Source organism: Physeter macrocephalus, chromosome 10, assembly GCF_002837175.3.
Source record: "Physeter macrocephalus isolate SW-GA chromosome 10, ASM283717v5, whole genome shotgun sequence".
Lineage (NCBI taxonomy): Eukaryota > Metazoa > Chordata > Mammalia > Artiodactyla > Physeteridae > Physeter > Physeter macrocephalus.
Window position 1 is genome coordinate 56,939,480 of NC_041223.1, and position 19,822 is coordinate 56,959,301.

General features: G+C 33.1%; 1 non-coding gene across 1 annotated transcript; it reads left to right on the top strand.

Annotated features, from left to right (window-relative positions):
• The first annotated feature begins 18,984 nt into the window (after window positions 1–18,984).
• Window positions 18,985–19,056, top strand: TRNAG-GCC (transfer RNA glycine (anticodon GCC)). Its single transcript has one exon. It is a non-coding gene; the product is annotated as a tRNA-Gly (tRNA).
• The last annotated feature ends 766 nt before the right edge of the window (window positions 19,057–19,822 follow it).

Below are 19,822 nucleotides of genomic sequence, written 5' to 3' on the forward strand. Positions count from 1 at the left end.
GATATATCATACAGCACAGGGAATTATAGCCATTATTCTACAATAACTTTTGATGGAATATAATCAATAAAAATGCTGAATCACTATGCTGTACATCTGAAATTAGTATAATCATAAACCAACTATACTTCAACAAAAAATTAAAAGAAAAAAGAAAAACTGAATAATATATTATCTTTTAAGAGCTTATTGAGTTTTAATTATAGTGTATCATCAAAAGCATCTGTGTTTAATGGAATTTGTTAAAATAATCCAGGCAGTTTTCCCTACATAAGATTTTGCGTGATAATTTTCATACTTTGTATTGTAATGGATTACCTTTACTGCTGTTTTGTTCCATGACCACCTGCTCAGTTCTGCTGCGTTGCACCTAAATACTGAGTCATTGTGTTAAATCATCTGTAGAATCTTCTGAAATGGAATACATCTGAGAAAGAAAGCAAAGATTAGAAATGCAAATGTAATAATTGCTGCTTTGGGTGTTGTTATATTAACTTTTTCTTTCTTTAATTTACTTTGCATGAGAAAATCAGATGATTTTGAATTATTCACCACATTTTCTTCCAATGTGAACCTCTTTTTATTGTGATTAGATTTTCACATTAAGTGTTAATGCTTTTTACTAAGAAGCAGGTTAATTGCACCATCTATTTTCAATTAGCCCTAATAGGGTGCATGTGTAGCTGCAGAGTCTATTGTGCATGTCCTTATAGAAGTGAGGAAATGGAGTAAAAGCTATTATTTTGATGTCCTGATAAATTATACTCCATATTATGTTAGATTAACAAAATGAATGACTAATGTTCCATGTACACATGAGCTGTGACAGCATTTTTGACTCTTAATAAATCTGAATACTAGCTGATATCCGATCTTTTTTATATTAAATGCAAATTAAATCTAGATTATTTCATCACCTTTAGTTACTGATTTCTAAAAGGTGATATATATATAGTCACTATTGACTTTTCAGTACTAACCAGGCAAATTCTAAAATATTTAGGTTGTTTGTTATATGAGAACATGTATGGCAAACCTTATAGGAAACTATAGAAGTAAATGCATTTTTCTTAGCTTACTGTGAAATGGAATGTAAACTTTTACTTTTGAAATTGTGAATTACTTGTATAGTTCAAAAGCAAAAAATATATATATATAAGATATATATGGAATTTTATTACATATACTTACGAAAACGTCCTGAACAACAATGAAAAGGCTAATTTTTAATGGTTAATAAGAATTAGAAAATCTAATAACTGGGAATGTTTACATTAATTATGCTTTTAAAAGGTCAAATTTTTCATTTGCCATATTTTGTAGATTGTTTTAATTCAGGAACAGCAATAAATCTAAAATCTATCAAACAATGGTGTTGGGAGAGGTGATTGCAGTTAAGCAACAATTCTTAAATACTGAAGTATTATACTATATACTTATATAGCTATATATTTGTATATCTATTTATATATAATACTATATATCTGCCAATGTTCTAGTTCATTTTCAAAAATCTGATCCAATTCTAAGATGATGATTTCACTAGTGTTTTCCTCTTTTCTTTGTCAAAACCAAATTAAATGACCCCAGAAATAATAAACTTTTAAAAAGTACAAGAATTCTAGAGAGTGAAGGTATTACATTGCTCTATATAAAATAAATTTTAGAAGCATTCTCTAAAATAACTATCCATTGAATATTTTTAATCCAGATTAATGAATTAATTCTGGAAATTTCAATAGCAAGGAGAGTTTTAAAAATTCATTTACCTAGAATTTTCAAAATATATTTAATCGTATAAAACATTTTTTTTACTAACACTTTATTGATCTAATTGTTCTCAAAAAAGGGGTTGAAAACAACTTTATAAACTCAAGGGAATCAAGAGAAATGACAGAATAAGTAATAACAAGTCACATAAAATTACGTATTAACATTTGAACACAAAATCAGGTTGAAGCTATTTTAGTTCAGCAAGGGCCGTCAAAACTTAAAAAAATTATTAGTGCATCCATTTATGCAAAGGAGAAGATCACATGATAATTTCGACATCTTAAATGTCATTTGATAAAAACAAATACAATTTCTTCTGTGTAAAAGTTCATGTTAATTGTAGAATGAAAGGAAACTTCCTTAACATGAAGAAGAGTCTTACAATACTAAAGAAAGTATCAAGTCTAGTGATTACACATGAAGGAAATACTTAAATACAATTTGAGGTATTGCAAATGAAATGATTTTTCAAAAAACTGTGAATATCAGAATTACCTACGAAATTTTTCAAGAGTGGAAATTTTTCCAGAACTAGGAAATTTTGATCCAAGAATTCTGTATCTATATTTTTAAAATATTTACTTCAGTATTAATAATAACAATAATAATTATAATAATGAACACATTGAGTGATTTCTCTGTCTGAACTCTTCTACATTTTTAAAGATATAAATTCTTTAATACTTAAAAAATCTGTAAAAGATAGGAGCTATTATTATTTCATCTTACAGATGAGGAAACAAAGATGCAAAGAAGCTAACGAAATTGTCTACATCCTCTATGAAACAAACACCAGGACTCCATTCACTAGCTTAGAGCTGATCTTGTTTTTGAAAATGGATCAAAATTTCAGGCACAAGTCTCACTGGACCTATATTTAAAACCATTTAAAGTTAATTTTAAATATATTTTGTGGGTAATACTTTGATTTTATGTGAATATCTTATTTCTCACAAAATATACACCAAATAATTTTAGAATTTATTTTTATTCTTGCATAAATCAATTATTACCATGATGGTTGTCTGATGTTCATCTTCTAATTCAATCATTTCTCTATTTTATTAGCTGGCATTCTACTAACAGTGTAGAATCTTTCTTTATGTTCTTTTGTTCTTTGTTTCTTTCTGCCTTTTTTTTTTTTTTGGTTAATACAGTCTCCTAAATTCCTTTTTTAATTTAATGATTTATAATCCTTCACTCTTATTACTTCTTATGACCAAAGTTTCCCAGTTTTACTACGTTCCTATCCTCTTTTCACCTGTCAAATCATACTTAGAGCATTTTCTTACTTGCTGCGTAAAAGATATTTCAGGGTCACCCTATGCTGTTCTTGCCCCAGCTCTGCAATCAGCCACTTATTTCCAAGAATTTCTATCTCCTAATGCTAGGCACTAAGTGTACTCTTTGATACTGAAGTGTCATTGATTATAAGTCCTCAATAAATATTGGTGGAATTAAAAATGTGACAAACTATTTTGATATAATTATTGATTAATATAAATAAAGTGTTAATATTATAAATATGTTAGGCATATTTTATAATAATATAATCTGTTATATGCAAATGAAACATTTACAAATTTTGATTTTTAATGTATATTAATTATAAATTATCTATAACATCTGTGAGGAGAAAATGAGGTAAATCATTCTTAATAGGCAAGGGAAACTAAAAATAGTTGGCAGAAACTAAATTTTTGAGACATGACTATTTTTAATTCCAGATAAATCTATAATCTGAAAAATAGGTTTTTACAAATTTTCTTTATGCTTATGATATAGAAATTTGTGTGTGAATGGTGAATAATTAAAGGATTGCATCTGATCACATTGGGTTAGATATTTTTATAAGAAAAAAGCTATTAAAATTAATCCAAATGACCAACATACAGTTTAAAAGAAACATGTGCTTTAATTTGTTAAGCTCTAACCTTTTCTGTGTTAGAAAAATACTTTGACACAAACACTTTACAAATGTCAGCAGAAAATCTATATTCCATTTCTTCACATTGGTTTTGTGACATTGTGTTTGCTGATATTTGACAACGGATAAGCTGGGATTGATTTCTTCTGCCACTGCTTTTTTCTGTTGTGTTATGGAAAATTAAAGGACTGAAGTGAACCGAGTCCCTCACAACCCCATAGTCGCTCATGTGGGCAAACCTACAAAAGGTAAACCTGTGTACTCTCTGGGTCTCAAGGGTCAATAGAAACTTTCAGAATAGGACAAATTGAAGGAATTTTCCAAATTTAAAATCTGTGAAGAAGAGAGGTGCTTTATGAATACCTTATAAAAAGGATTTCAAAATCTAAATGGATTTTAATTAAATTTCTTGTTCTCACTCGCAGATAAATGTCCATGTCTTCTACTGGCAGTGGAAAAGCACAAGCCATTGTAGCATTAGAACTCAGCTGTCTTTTACCTCAGGTTCATAGGGCAAGGGATATGGAAAGGCATTTCTCTGAAGACTGAGATGTGTGAGTGACCAGAAAGGATATTTAGGACTAGGATGATGCTAGCTCTCTATACTCTGGATCCTAAGTGACAGACGTTCATATGCATTTTATTGTGATGTGTGTGTGTGTGTTTGTGCATGTGAGCGTGCTTAAACCACCTTACCAATCATGGGGCTCGTGGACCAGTTCTTCCTGCCCAGGTCTGAGGACATACATATCTTGGAAATCTGGACTTGAAATGCTATGCCATTTTTTCTTTTGTATTTATGAATCATGAGGACCTAATTAAGTAATAGCTTTAATATATGTTTTTTGAACTTTTACGTAATTTGAACTTTAGTGTTCTGCATATTAAGTGTGTGCATCTTAAAGTCCTCAGAAATGGATTACTTGAATGTTGTAAATGCTGAGTTTAAAAATACCACCTCTTGTTAGGCTGCTACCTTCTAGGAAAATTTCTGGTTTATATGCTCATGTTAATTTTTTAAATGACATGGATCAATGACCAAAGAGTTTAAGTATATATTTCCCTGGATATGTATTATCTTATTGCTTAGTAGATGTCAATGATATGATACTTACACCTTTCTGATTAAGTGCCTGTTGAACTTTAGATTGCAATAATCAAAGACTTGTTCAATTTAAATTTTAGATTATTTAAAAAGTCTTCAGAAAAAAGGACATTATAATTTGTGATGATTACTGTAGATATTATAAGAGAGGCTGTTAAATCCAGTGAGAATGTTCATCAGCATACTGTAATCAGCAACTAGAGAGAATGCTTAATTACAGTTATTTAGGTGACAAGTTGTAGTACTGGCATTGAAAGTGTAAGAGGATGCCTGGATTAACACTTGCAATATGTAAGAGAGTATGAAAACACATCAGTATCAATAAAGGTGTCTCATTATATAACTTTATATTAATTTGTCTTATTCTGCAAATTCCAAATTCAGTCCTCACTATTACTTGCCTAAACATTTCTGAGAGAGAAGAACAGTATTTTGTATGAGAAATAAAATCCTATTTGCTAAAGGAAGCTTACTTTATTTCATTTTGTGTAATTTATTTTATTTTAATAACTTGTCAAGTGTTTAGTCATTACAAAATAACATTGGGACTTCCCTGGTGGTCCAGTAGTTAAGACTTCGCCTTTCAATGTAGGGGTTGAGGGTTCAATCCCTGGTTGGGGAGCTAAGATCCCACATGCCTTGCAGCCAAAAAACTAAAACATGAAACAGGCAATATTGTAACAAATTCATAAAGACTTAAAATAAAATAACATTGATTTGACTACCACCTTACTTCAAATTTGTGGTAGTATATGAAACATGCAATTATATCTAATTTATTAAAGAAAACTTAATTATAACCTATTTGTTTAAAAGGAGATCTCTTTAAAGTTCTCATTTATCATTCATATTGTTTAAAAATAATTAAACTTAAAAAAAGCACCTCTTAAATAGTGTTGTATTAGTTTCTTATGGCTGCTGTAACAAATGACTTCAAACTGTGATGCTGAAAACAACAGATGTTTATTCTCTTGCAGTTCTGGGGGCCAAAATATGAAATCATAATGTTGACAGGGCCTGATTCCCTTCAAAGACTCTAGGAGAGGTTCCATTCCTCGCCGCTTCCGTTTTCTGGTCTTGTAGCTGCATTGCTCTGATCTCTGACTTTGTGCTCACACTGCCTCCTCCTTCTCTGTGCATCTATCTTCCCTGTGTCTCTTATAGGACACTTGGCATTGAACTTAGGGCTCACCAGATAATCAAGGGTGATTTCTCCATCTCTGTCAATACTCCTTTTTTCCAGTAAGTTAACATTCATAGGTTCCAGGGATTAGGAAATGGATATCTTTTGGGGGGCTATCATTCAGCCCACTACAGCTGGCTTATTTTATCATCGTATAATCAATATTATATTTCCTATTAGGAACAACACTGTTTTTGAAAGCAGATTCTAATAAGACATGACAGATTAAGTGACTATGATGTATATTTGAAGACTGTATACTAATGCCATATGTTTTAATATTGAGGATGAATGCTAATATGAAGTATGTTACGGGGTTACATTAAATTCCTTGAATGCTGTTTTATTTTTACAGAATATTGCTTGATAAAATAAAATCATTTTATTGTCTAATGTTTATGAGGTACATTGAAATACTTCATCTTTACTGATATTAAAATGACTGTTAAAAAAATGACTGTTTATTTCAATTTTGCTAAGAGGGCATATAGTTATTTTGCCTTCTGTGAGTCAGGCGCAGTGTTGAGCAAGAAAATAAAAGCTCTGCAGGTGTTCAGATCTCTAGTAAATTAAACATAATAGAACACAACAATGTAATTAAAATATGATACTATATTGCAAAGTTATTATACGTATAACAAGTATATATGTAATATATATATAACAGAAGAGAGAAAATTATAATTAAGCCTGATTTAGTGGGAATATTAGGTAAAGTTTTAAGGAGTATGCGGTTTCTGAAAAAGGTTTTCACAAGAGTTTGACAAACATCTAGGAAGAAAGAAATGGTGAAAGTAATGGAGTCATAATGATATCTGGTTGCATTACAGTAAATGAAGAGGCCATAGAATGATCATGGTGATATTTTTCATGTCTTATTATGAAGCTTGGACTTCAGACTGGCAAAGGAAAGTCAATAAAATGAGTCTAAAAGGAAAAGGGCGTGACCATATGAATTTGTGTTTTAATGGGATTATTTTTTTTAAGAGTAGAACATAAATTAAAGGTACTAAGGGTTGAGGTAAGGACATATGCTTGCTTATTGATACATTCTAATAAGAGATAGTAATGATCAGAATTTTAAAAAGTATAGATGGAAAAGAAAATATGTTTATAAAAGCTGTTCATGGTGTGTCAAAAAGGGCATGTGAAACCTAAGTTGCAATTCAGATCTGCTACACACAAGCCATGTGACCAGGAGACTTCAAAACATCTGAAACTAACCTGTAAAAATCATGGAAATAATACATTTTTCTGCAATTAGTGAAAGAATTCTGAGAAAAATTTAAACTAGTAGATGACCTACCATTTCAAATAGCAGTAATCACATGGGGCATACCCTCTCACTATAATAAAAGTAAGTAGAATTTATAAGCAAATGTTTTCTAAGAGTAAAAATATATATATCAGATCAATGAGCAATGCAGTCAATCATTTTGTAGACAATGAATGTAAGAACGGTAGATATGAAAAAAAATTGTGTCAAAAAAGTTATAGATACATCCATATTGTTAAGCATTTTTATTAGAAAATAAAGATTTTATAACTATTTTCATATAAATAATTTAGGGCTTCCCTGGTGGCGCAGTGGTGTGGTTGAGAATCCGCCTGCCGATGCAGGGGACACGGGTTCGTGCACCGGTCTGGGAAGATCCCACATGCTGCGGAGCGGCTGGGCCCGTGAGCCATGGCTGCTGAGCCTGCGCGTCCAGAGCCTGTGCTCCGCAACGGGAGAGGCCACAACAGTGAGAGGCCCGCATACCAGAAAAATAAATAAATAAATAAATAAATAAATAAATAAATAATTTAAAAATATGTATCAGAAGAGTCCAAATTAAAAATAAAGGAGATAAATAAATAAATAAATAAATAAATAAATAAATAATTTAAAAATATGTATCAGAAGAGTCCAAATTAAAAATAAAGGAGAAATTTAAAAATAGGCAAAGAAAAAGTGAAAAAATAGTAAACAATGAAAAATGGATTTTGAAGAGATAATTTTGTATGCCTAATAAAAAAAACCCTCCAAAGTGGCTTTAAATTTAGTTTATAATATTGGATTCTTAGTAAGTTTAATAATATTGAATTCTTAGTATTTTTATGTACACATAAATATTTTGTAGAATATATTTTTCAAAGGTGGATATTTTTATGGATTTATAGCCATAAAATTTTCAGTCTCATATGGGCGTGGTTTGTGACATCCCAAAACAATTACGAGTAACGTTAAAAATCACCGATCACAGATCACCATAACTAATATAATAATAATGAAAAAGGTTCAAATATTGTGAGAATTGCCAAAATGTGACACAGAGACAGAAAGTGAGCAAATGCTCTTGGAGAAATAGCGCTGCTAGACTTTACTCAGGGTTGCCACAAGCTTTCAATTTGTAAAAAATGCAATATCTGCTAAGCACAAGTGTGAAGCTCATTAAAAAGAAGTATGCCTGTATTTATCTAAGAGAAATGAAAACATGTTTACACAAAGACCTATACATGAATATCTATTTTGGCTTTATTCAAGTAGCTGCACACTTTTTTTTGCCTTTTTATTTTAACTGTATTTTTAAATTAATTTTTATTGGAGTATAGTTGCTTTACAATGTTGTGCTAGTTTCTACTGTACAGCAAACTGAATCAGCTATAGGTATACATATATACCCTCATTTTTGGATTTCCTTCCCATTTAGGTCACCACAGAGCATTGAGTAGAGTTCCCTGAGCTATACAGTAGGTTCTCATTAGTTATCTATTTTATACACAGCATCAATAGTGTATTATGTCAATCCCAATCTCCCAATTCATCCCACCTCCCCTTTCCCCCCTTGGTGTCCATACGTTTGTTCTCTATGCCTGTGTCTCTATTTCTGCTTTGCAAATGAGATCATCTATACCATTTTTCTAGATTCCACATATATATGTTAATATACGATATTTATTTTTCTCTTTCTGACTTACTTCACTCTGTATGACAGTCTCTAGGTCCATCCATGTCTCTACAAATGAACCAATTTTGTTCCTCTTTTTGGCTGAGTAATATTCCATTGTATATATGTACCTCTCTGGGTATATGCCCAGTATATGGTATGGTATTTCTATTTTTAGGTTTTTAAGGAACCTCCATACTGTTCTCCATAGTGGCTGTATCAATTTACATTCCCACCAACAGTGCAAGAGGGTTCCCTTTTCTCCACACCCTCTCCAGCCTTTATTGTTTGTAGATTTTCTAATATTGGTCATTCTGACTGGTGTGAGGTTACTGGATAAACAAATCCAGGATATATACATTAGAGTACTATTAAGCAGTGCAAAGGAATAATAAAGTCAACAATATACATGAATCTCAAAGGCAGTATATTAAATGACAAAGATCCAGATACTAAAGGCTACGTACTGTAGAAGTTCCATTGTAGGAAATTGTAGAAAACACTAAAACTATAGTGACAGAAAGCAGATCAGTGGTTAATTTTAAGATGAAATCAAAGACATAATATGAAGAGCAATAATTACAAAACTATAAGGTATGTTTAACACATCCCCATAGATAAGTTCTAAAGAAGTCAATGACTCCTTTCAAACTTAATCAGAAATGTGGAACTCATTAGCTGAAATTCCTGCTGTGGGTAAGTTTGACAATACACTCTTCACTCTGCTCTGACTTTCATATTCAAAGACTAAACCATGGCAGTATATGAAAAGCATTGTTCCCCACTACTTATTTTATCAAAGAAGAATGAGTAGTCAGAAGAGTCAAATATTTGTATGCCTTGAGGCAGACACTGATGGCTTGAATTTAAGAAACATAAATTCTTAGTTCTCTATCAATAATGGAATGGACCTACCATGCATTTAGCTATTCAGTGATTTAGGTTATCAGATCATCATTTTCAATACAACTACTTAATTCTTTTTTTTAATAGATCTTTATTGGAGTATAATTGTTTCACAATACTGTGTGAGTTTCTGTTGTACAACATAGTGAATCAGCCATATGCATACATATATCCCCATATCCCCTCCCTCTTGCGTCTCCCTCCCACCCTCCCTACCCCACCCCCTAGGTGGTCGCAAAGCACCGAGCTGATTTCCGTGTGCGATGCAGCTGCTTCCCACTAGGTATCTATTTTACATTTGGTAGTGTATATATGTCACTGCCACTCTCTCACTTCCTCCCAGCTTGCCCTTCCCACTCACCATGTCCTCAAGTCCATTCTCTACATCTGCATCTTTATTCCTGTCCTGCCCCTACATTCTTTTTTAGATTCCATATATATGTGTTAGCATATGGTATTTGTTTTTCTTTTTCTGACTTGCTTCACTCTGTATGACAGACTCTAGGTCCATCCACCTCACTACAAATAACTCAATTTCATTTCTTTTTATGGCTGAGTAATATTCCATTGTATATATGTGCCACATCTTCTTTATCCATTCATCTGTCGATGGACACTTAGGTTGCTTCCATGTCCAGCACTATTGTAAATAGTGCTGCAATGAATTTTGGGGTACATATGTCTTTTTGAATTATGGTTTTCTCAGGGTATATGCCCAGTAGTGGGATTGCTGGGTCATATGATAGTTCTCTTTTTAGTTTTTAAAGGAACCTCCATACTGTTTTCCATAGTGGTTTTATCAATTTACATTCCCACCAACAGTGCAAGAGGGTTTCCTTTTCACCACACCCTTTCCAGCATTTATTGTTTCCAGATTTTTTGGTAGTGGTCATTTTAACCGGTGTGAGGTGATACCTCATTGTAGTTTTGATTTGCATTTCATGATGTTGAGCATCTTTTCATGTGCCTCTTGGCCATCTGTATATCTTCCTTGGTGAAATGTCTATTTACGTCTTCTGCCCATTTTTTAACTGGATAAACCACATCAATATCTTTTTTGACCCACCTCCTAGAGTGATGGAAATAAAACCAAAATAAACAAATGGGGCTTAATTAAACTTAAAAGCTTTTGCACAGCAAAGGAAACCATAAACAAGACAAAAAGACAATCCTCAGAATGGGAGAAAATATTTGTAAATGAAACAACAAAGGGTTAATCTCTAAAATATACAAACAGCTCATGGAGCTCAATATCAAAAAAACGACTTAATTCTTAACATCAAAATATTTTTCTGGCAATCACTATCTTTTCTCTACCCCAACTGTTTTTCATTATTCCTGGATACATTTCAGAGTGATAAGTATTTCAAATGTAGTCTTGGGTATTTGGGTAGCTAGTTGCTTAAAGGTATGACATTAGATTAAATGGTTAATTGTATTCTTTGTTACTTTCATTATGTAATTAAGCTATTCACTCTATCTACATATTATCAATACTTAAAATGTTCTGATACACCAGCTCCTGCCTCTCTGAGGAAGCTGTGAGTCTCAAGTACTTGTTTAAATCTGCAGAATATACTGGTTTGGGAGAATGAATTGCAATGAAACTTTCTATTTATTACATTACATATTATCTATAGCCATTTTAGAAACACCAGTCTCAACTGGAGTTTTACCTCCTCAAAAACTACCATCCTGATTCAATAACAACCTTTCTCTTGCAACAAATCTGATCATTTAGGAGATTTCTGGCTGCAAGAATAGAAGAGCCTTGAGTCTAAGTGTCTTATATAATAAAGCAGTGGTTTCTGTCCCCAGAACAGCACATCAGCATTATCAGAGAACTTATAGAGATGCAAATTTTCTAGCTTCTCCATAAACATACTAACTCAGATATTTAAGGATTGGGCCTCAAGATATTCTGAGAATCTGTAATCAAAATATTATTTTTTCTTCCAGTTTTATTGAGATGTAATTGACATACAGCATTGTATAAGCTTAAGGTGTACAACATAATGATTTGACTTATATATATCATGAAATAATCACCACGGTAAGTTTAGTGAACATCCATCATCTCATATAGATATAAAATTTTTAAAAAAGAAAAAAATGTTTTTCCTTGTTATGAGAACTTTTAGAATTTACTCTGAACAACTTTCATATACAACACACAGCAATACTAATTGTAAATATCATTATGGTTCCTTCTTTATATCTTTAGTTTAGAAGTTCTTTTCTGCTAGTTTGTAGGCCATTCTCATTGATAGTTGCTCTGTAAGTAGCTATAATTTTGGTGTGCTCATGGGAGGAGGTGAGGTTAGGGTCTTCCTACTCTGCCATTTTGGCCACTTCCCTACATGCATTTTTCAACAACAAAAATTGGGTAGGACAGTTAGAAGGAGCCCCTTAAGATATCAGCAATCATTTACCAGCATACTAAAGTACAGGTCCTCCAGGTATCTCAAAATATATTATTCAAAAAGAACAAACGAATACATGGGGCAGGCTCTAGTTTGTGAAATGGTAATTTAGATTTTGTGTACATTGCTTGGCAAAAAATTTGAATGGAGGTTTGGAAAACAAATTTTAATTTGAAAATGACCTTTTGCTTAACTAAACAAGCTGATATTTTGATACAAAACCAGTTTGCATTTTTTAAAAATTTCTTTAGGAAACAATAAAATTTTTGCTGTTGTGGTTGCTGTTTTGTTTCATAGCCCTCCTTCCTGCTCCCCAAAAGAAAAATCTTGAAACAAATAATTGTCAAGTACTTGACGCAAATGATTTTAGGCCCCAGTTTTAACATTTAAATCTCACATGTGGCCTCAATTTCCAATTCTTTCATTATTCTTCAACTCAAATTGGAGGGTAGTTTATTAATTCCATTTCAATAGACCTCTGACACTATGGGATGGATTTTTGTAACTGGTAGAGTTTAAGGTTGATATTGTAGCACCTATCAATCAAAAATAGCAAACCTTTTCTAATATATAGGGAAATTTCTTCTTGGGAGTTAAAGAGGATGAGCAGTTGTTTTCTACTGGAAGCACCTTTATTGTCTATCCACCTTTTTTTCCATCAGTTTCTCAGTTAATGCAGAACAATTATTTTTTTTCCAATATCTTTTTTAACACATTGTATCTACAAGTGTCATTTTTAAGAGGCTCTCTCCAGTGTGTAGAAACATCTAGCTGTTTTATCTGTAAAGCCATCAATTTTTTTCTAGGTATTTTCTGCTTTTGTTCTGAGTTACTTTCTTATTTTTCAATGACGAGCTGGCAACATGGAAATGGGGCTATTTCCTACTCTTGTTTTCGCTATTATATGAAATCCCCTGCTTCTGGCTAAAGGCCATTCACCAAAAATGAGGAGAGAACTAAGGTTTCATTTGTTTCAGGACCTACTCTTGAATGCTTTCTAAAGATTTTATGAAGACTCTTCCTGATATCTGGGGGAGAGAGAACTTCAGATATTGCATGATCCTATTTTAATTGATCTGTTCCTCTCCAGCCTTGAGTTAGGTTCCACAAAAGTCTCTACTGTTGATTTATCTTTGGGAATACCAGGCTTCAAAAAGAGAAATGGGCATACATATTTAATGATATCACCTTTCTTATGTTGTTTTGGCATTTTCTATTTTTATCAATTTCATCTTTAGTGTTAGGAGGTATGATTTATTAATCTAGGACTGGCTACATAATTGGTGGGCTCAGTGCAAAATAAAAATTTGAGGCCCCTTGTTCAAAATTAAGAGTTGCAGTCAGCCCCGCTCAGACTTGAATATATACGATAAATTGGCATAAATTTTATAATGCCTAGCAGGCAGCCATTTATTGTGAACTGCTGGACTGATATATATTATTTTTTAAACATCAATTCTTATGATTAAATTCAGAAGCAAATCAAGATACTTGTTTTTTTCAGCAGCTTACCATATTAGAATCATCAATCCTATATAGATTCAGCTATTAGAGCACTAAAAGAATGTACTCATATCCGTTTTCCATCAATGATGTAGTTATAGAAATATCACCTATTAACATATGGTGTTTTCTAGTCTTCAGACGACAGTATTGGGAGAGTTTCATTCTATATTTTTCTTCTCTTTGTTTTGGTAGAAGAGACATATGATTAACATGAAAACCCTAACATCATGTAACAGTATTTATATATTTCCTCAGTAAAGATATCCTCTCTTTATCTTAACTTTATATCATCTTCATTTTGGATCATGCTAAATACTCTTCTCTAGTTACCATCTGCTCACCAACCAAACAAAATTTGATGACCTATAAGTTATTCTGTCAGAGCTTTCTTTAATCATTATATAGTTTCTCCTTCAGGGATAACTTCCATTAACATAGTTTTTTCAACTATTACTCCATGAATATGAATATCAAGATGTAATTTGTACTTTTAATTCAAATGTCATTCTGTCATTTAAAACTCACTATTTTCAATACTGAATGTATTATCTTCTTACACAAAGTGGTTCTCTATCCACATTGTCTGATTATGCTACTTACAAAATTCCTCAAAAACGTACATTGATTTATACGGATACAATTAGAGTCACACATAAAACACACAATTAACATTAGCCTACTTTCACTGAAAGATGAAAAATATTTAATTTAGGAATGATCTAAGACAAGATATTTCTATTTATTGTTTCTGTATAGTTTAATTCAGATATTTATTTATAATGGAAGGATAACTTGTTATTGCATCAATTTGATTTGAGCCGAATTTGGTTGCTTTTACCCTTTGAAGTGTCTGTGCATGTGTGTGTGGTGTGTGTTTACCCTTAGGTAACTTAGAAATGGAAATTATATGTATATAAATTGATAATATAAATATTTCTTGGACCAGGTTATGAAAACAACTTTTCTGAATTTCCATTATAGTCTTCATTGTGTGAAGTAAAAATCATTTTTTTTTTTTTTTTTTGCGGTACGCGGGCCTCTCACTGTTGTGGCCTCTCCCTCTGCGGAGCACAGGCTCCGGACGCGCAGGCTCATCTGCCATGGCTCACGGGCCCAGCCGCTCCGCGGCATGTGGGATCCTCCTGGACCGGGGCGTGAATCCGTGTACCCTGCATCGGCCGGCGGACTCTCAACCACTGCGCCACCAGGGAAACCCCCTATTTCTTTTAATAATAAAATTAACCCACTCATAGTTTCTTTCCCTTTTGGAGCAAATTTAAATAAATTATATATCCCTAAAAATGTGACTACTTAATTCAAATTCTCCAAAGTTTTTGCATAAATTTGGGTAAGCAAAGCAGTCTTAGAATTCTTTACAATGCACGAACCCGTGTTCTCTGCATCGGCAGGCGGACTCCCAACCACTGCGCCACCAGGGAAGCCCGAAAACATTTCTTAAAACAATGTTAAATTCAATCTCTGAGTAGCATTAAAAAATATGTGTTTGGGCTTCCCCAACCACTGCGCCACCAGGGAAGCCCGAAAACATTTCTTAAAACAATGTTAAATTCATCTCTGAGTAGCATTAAAAAATATGTTTTTGGGCTTCCCTGGTGGCGCAGTGGTTGGGAGTCCCCAAACACATATTTTTTAATGCTACTCAGAGATTGAATTTAACATTGTTTTAAGAAATGTTTTCGGGCTTCCCTGGTGGCGCAGCCCGTGAGCCATGGCCGCTGGGCCTGCGCGTCCGGAGCCTGTGCTCCGCAACGGGAGAGGCCACAGCAGTGAGAGGACCAAGTACCGCAAAAAAATAATAAAAAAAAAGCATATGTTAATACATTGTATTATGTTTCCAATATCTGAAAATTGCTGAAATTTTAAATATATTTGGACCCAAGATTTTTGAAATTGGAATTATAAGTTTCTGACATATCATACCAATATAATACTAAATATGTACTAAGAAAAATTGTGGTGCATAAACAGCAATTGCCCTTATGCTATAGAAGTAGAATACAGAAGAAATGCAATAATCTTAAAAAATTTATAACAGTAGTGTTTATTTTGTTAAGATGGTCAAAGTTTGGGAGAAATAACAATTAGTTTATACAACACTGTGACACGTGATGAGTGTTTGGGAATTAGAGAAAATCAAAAGTATATTTTAAATTGTAATGACTGAGTAAACAGAAAATCCACAGCCCTGAGTTTTGTCAAGGCCTTTGTTGAAGGAGGTTACCCTGTAATATTTCTTCTGTCCAGAAACCTTCAGTCCTTTGAGACACAGGAACACAGTAGTGCCTGCATAAGACTGAGGTTTAATAAGGCAGATGCCCCTCGTCCCCACCATTAGGTACCTCTGGGACTATGTGGTGGTCTCCATAGCCATTTCTAATAGAAGGGCAGCACAAAAGGAAGACCCATTCCAGGACTTCACCAGAGTATCCTGTCTGAACTATTCATTCCTGAGCCTGGCTCTGTCTGTTACAGGTAAGCAAATGTTTACATCCTCTATCTCATAAGGGGCTTACCTCTCCATATATTAATTACTGATTGGTTGTACTGCCACCTCAGCTTGTTGATAGGTTCAAGCAAAGTTGTGAATGTGCCGTTTGCCTGGTGCTTTGTTATGGTGGTAAAACTGTGACACTCATTCCAGCTCTTTGTACATCTACGTAGAAACGTGCAATCCAATCAAGCTTTTAAAAATTTTATCTAGTTGTTAGGACTAATTTTTGGTGAGTGGGTTTCTATAAGTTGCTTTTTGATAGCGTGAAGAGGAAATCATATAATTTTTCCCCTCACTTATTTTGTTTGATTTTCTGTAGACTCTTTTAACATGCACACTAATTTGTTTCTTCAGTTTTAGGCAATCGCATCAGTTTAAAAACATTTCTTCCCCTTTGTCTTGTTTGCGGGTTTCTTCTTTGATTCCTCATAAAAGGTTTGGGAGAACTTGAACATATTTGCTGTTTCATGTGTGTTTCCTCTGACTCCATCTCCCTCTCTTTGCCCTCTGTCCCTGTGTCCCTGCCTCTCTGTTTCTCTCTCTCTTTGTCTCTGTCCCTCTCCAGTACCTCTCTCTCTCTCTCTTTCTCTCTTGACCATGTGAGGACACTATGGGAAGTGACCCTCCAAAAACCATGAAGAGTGACCTCACCAGACACCAGATCTGCTGATGCCTTGACCTTGGACTTCCCAGTCTCCAGAACTGTGAGACATACATTTCTGCTGTTTAAGTCATCCAATTTATATTATTTTTGTTATAGCAGCCCAAACTAAGACAATTGGTATATTTTGAATTGTAGCTTGCTCTGTATCAACTTTAGGTTTGTAGTAATATGGTGTTGAAAAAGTAAAGAGAAAGAAAAACATTCAGAAGATATTTGGGAGGATAATTAAGAAGACTTTTCTTTGACTTTGGGTTATCTCATATACTTAGTTAACAACTCATGAATATAGAGAATGTTGAACTCATTTCTCAGTTCTGCACTTATTATGCTTATATTTCCACTGTCTCCAGATGCAGCAACTTCTTTCTCACAATAAGAGATTACAAGGCTGAGCTACGAACACTATTCTGAAGCCCTACCCTGCCCCTGTAAGGTGGGAGTGAATAAAGTTAGTATTGTTGTTTTTCACGTTCTTATGAAATATTCTAGTGCCTGGGTACATTTCTCAAATTCCAAGCAATCTGGGTCAATGTTCTATAGCAGTTTGTGAGATTTTCTGCTTATATCAACATTTTTAATTTCTGAAATTCACCTGTAGGCTTTAGAGTCAAGAAAAATCTTCCTCTTCCCTTCATTTTTACATGTTGATAGATTTTAATTTAACCAGTCTGCGAGGTTGTCATACTTCCTCTAAGATCTCCTTCGATTCTTCATGCCAGTTTGTCAGTTGGTGATTCCAAACTGCTACACTTGGCTTGCAATCTTTAAAATATTACTTGCATGTAGAGTTCTATTTTAACTTTCCATCATCATTCTTCAGGAAAGATTTAAATGAAATATTGACACTTTCTATATTCATTTAAAATATTATATGCATCTTCTGCAGTTCTTCACATTTTTGCATGAAATAACTTCAAACATAGGGATATCTAATTTTATAGATAATTCTTATCAGTTTGAGCTTTCCTTGACAAGCTATTAATCTTTGAAATATTTTGCCCAATGCCATGATGTACTGTCAGAGAAGAAGTGGGATTCAGTGCTTCCAAATTCATTTGGGCAGAAATAGAACATCATTGTAGACCTTTATCATTTTTCACACACTCAAAATTTTGGTCAATGAAGTGCATCTGGGTCTTCTGTTGGGTCATCACAATTAGCACTTAAACAATATAAGTGTGACTAGATAATGAATTAATGTTCTTGTTTTATCTTTATAATATTTGTACCTGTCAAAAACTTTACCAACTTCAGTACTTAAAAAATCTCCTATGAAAATTTGAGACAGCTGATGAGGAGTAGTATGTGATTGGGATATTATTGATAGTTTAAATATGCAAATCATTATTGTTCATTTAGCTTGTTTGCTTTTAATAAAACAGTCATCGTTTAAAAATGTACTCATTACTTTATAAAAAGTAAGTTACATGTTTATAGGAACGTTTCAATTTTCTTACTTCTATATTACTTGCACCTGGTAGTGTTTTATATACAGAGGGGGCTTGATAGATATTGATGAAGTAAAATGTGAATAAACGATTGCATTGGGTTCATATTATTTGAAAGACTATTTAAGTTGTAGGTCTTAAAAAAAAGCAATAAATTGTTTTCTGGTATTGAATACAGTTATTATATTGGCACATTTGAATCCTAATATTAAAATAGACTAGTTTTTGTTTTGAAGTAGTCTGAAACTGTAAACTGCTAGGAGAAAACATAGAGGATAAGTTTCACGACATTGTTCTTGGAAATGATTTCTTGTATATGAAACCAAAACACAAGCAACAGAAATAAAAATAGACAAGGAGACTACATTAAACTAAAATGCTTCTGCTCAGCAAAAGAAACAATAGAGTTAAAAGACAACCCATGGACTAGAAGAAAATATTTGCAAACCATATATCCAGTAAGGGGTTAGTATCCAAAATATATAAGAAACTCATGTAACTCAATAACAAAAAACAACCTGATTTTTAAAAAAAGAGGTATAATTTATATGCTAAGAAAGAAAACAGAACCATATAAAATGATCAATTAAAACCAAATGGCAGGGCTTCCCTGGTGGCGCAGTGGTTGCGCGTCTGCCTGCCGATGCAGGGGAACCGGGTTCGAGCCCCGGTCTGGGAAGATCCCAGCCCGGGGCCTGTGCCCCGCAACGGGAGAGGCCGCAGCAGAGGGAGGCCCGCATACCACAAAAAAAAAAAAAAAAAAAAAACCAAATGGCAAAAAGGAGTGAAATGCAAAAATAGGAACACAGAACAAAGGCAACAAACAGAAAACAGTAACAAATTTGTAGATATGAATCCAAATATATCAATAATCAATTTAAACGTTATGATCTGAAGATAGTAATTAAAAGATATTGTCAAGATGGATCAAAAAACATTACCTAACTATATATTGTCTATAACAAAACATAAAGAGATATATAGATTAAGAGCAAAATGGTAGATAGAGCTATACCAAGCTGACACTAATCAAAAGAACTGGAGTAACTATAGTAATTTCAGACAGATCAGATTTCACAGCAAGGAAAATGATCAGGGATAGAGGGGGCTTAACATAATTAATAAGGATTTATTTTTCCAAAAAAGCATTACAATCCTTACTGTGCATGCTCTTAACAACTGAGATCATCTGTATCACACTTAGCCTACAGTTAACAGTACTATATGATTGTTATATATGTGTACTTAAAAATTTGTTGAGTGTAGATCTCATATTGAGTGTTCTTACTACAATAAAAAAGAAATACTTTCTTTAGAAAAAATTTATAATACTGGCATTAGTTTTGCAATACATGCATGTAAATATGCATACATAAAACAATATCTGTCAGTGTTGCCTACTGGTTATTTAAAATTTGAATTTGAGTAGGAAAAAAATGGTACTA